The sequence below is a fragment of the Budorcas taxicolor genome, chromosome 3 (genome assembly GCF_023091745.1).
Source record: "Budorcas taxicolor isolate Tak-1 chromosome 3, Takin1.1, whole genome shotgun sequence".
Taxonomy (NCBI): Eukaryota; Metazoa; Chordata; class Mammalia; order Artiodactyla; family Bovidae; genus Budorcas; species Budorcas taxicolor.
Genome location: NC_068912.1, coordinates 107,178,752 through 107,179,936, shown reverse-complemented (window position 1 = coordinate 107,179,936; position 1,185 = coordinate 107,178,752). Strand labels below are relative to the sequence as shown.

General features: G+C 43.1%; 1 non-coding gene across 1 annotated transcript; it reads left to right on the top strand.

Moving 5' to 3' along the window:
* Positions 1 to 737: 737 nt before the first annotated feature.
* On the top strand, positions 738 to 809 carry TRNAA-UGC (transfer RNA alanine (anticodon UGC)). The gene has a single exon. It is a non-coding gene; the product is annotated as a tRNA-Ala (tRNA).
* The last annotated feature ends 376 nt before the right edge of the window (positions 810 to 1,185 follow it).

Below are 1,185 nucleotides of genomic sequence, written 5' to 3'. Positions count from 1 at the left end.
TATTTGGAACCAGTCTGTTGTTCCATGTCCAGTTCTAACTGTTGCTTCCTGACCTGCATACAGATTTCTCAAGAGGCAGGTCAGGTGGTCTGGTATTCCCATCTCTTTCAGGATTGTCCACAGTTTATTGTGATCCACACAGTCAAAGGCTTTGGCATAGTCAATAAAGAAGAAATAGATATTTTTTTCTGGAACGCTCTTGCTTTTTCGATGATCCAGCGGATGTTGGCAATTTGATCTCTGGTTCCTCTGCCTTTTCTAAAACCAGCTTGAACATCAGGGAGTTCACGGTTCACGTATTGCTGAAGCCTGGCTTGGAGAATTTTGAGCATTACTTTACTAGCATGTGAGATGAGTGCAATTGTGGGGTAGTTTGAGCATTCTTTGGTATTGCCTTTCTTTGGGATTGGAATGAAAACTGACCTTTTCCAGTCCTATGGCCACTGCTGAGTTTTCCAAATTTGCTGGCATGTTGAGTGTAGCAATTTCACGGCATCATCTTTGGGAATTAAAAGTACAACCAGGAAAAACCAAATAGCAATGACTGGAAGTCTAGGCAAGTTACAATAGAGTCTAAAAATCCTGGATATTTTCCTTTGTTTAATTTCACTAGAGAAGTTTAGGAACCCTTGACTGCGAGAAAAACCAACAGTAGGGTAACTGGAAGGACTGGTATATGCAGCAAGATTCCTGGCTCTATTCACCATATTGAAAGTCACCGTGCTAAAAGTTGCTCAGGGGATGTAGCTCAGTGGTAGAGCGCATGCTTTGCATGTATGAGGCCCCGGGTTCAATCCCCGGCATCTCCATATTTTGGGCTTCCCACTGGCTCAGTGGTAAAGAATCTGCCTGCTAGTGCAGAAGATGCCCAAGACGCAAGTTTGATCTCTTGGCTCAGGAAGATCCTCTGGAGTAGGAAATAGCAACCCGTTCCAGTATTCTTGTCTGGAAAATTCCATCAGCAGAGGAGCCTGGCAGACTACAGTCCATGGGGTCACAAGGAGCTGGATATGACTGAGTATGCGCGTGCACACACACATACACACACATGCCTGCAAGTTACAGAGATTGGTGAAGGTTTTAATTTAGAACTGCTGACCTTAGTTAAGCTTCTCAGAACTTTCTTTGATAAAATATACGTAAGATAGTATTTACCATTTTACCCATCTTTAAGTGTACAACTCA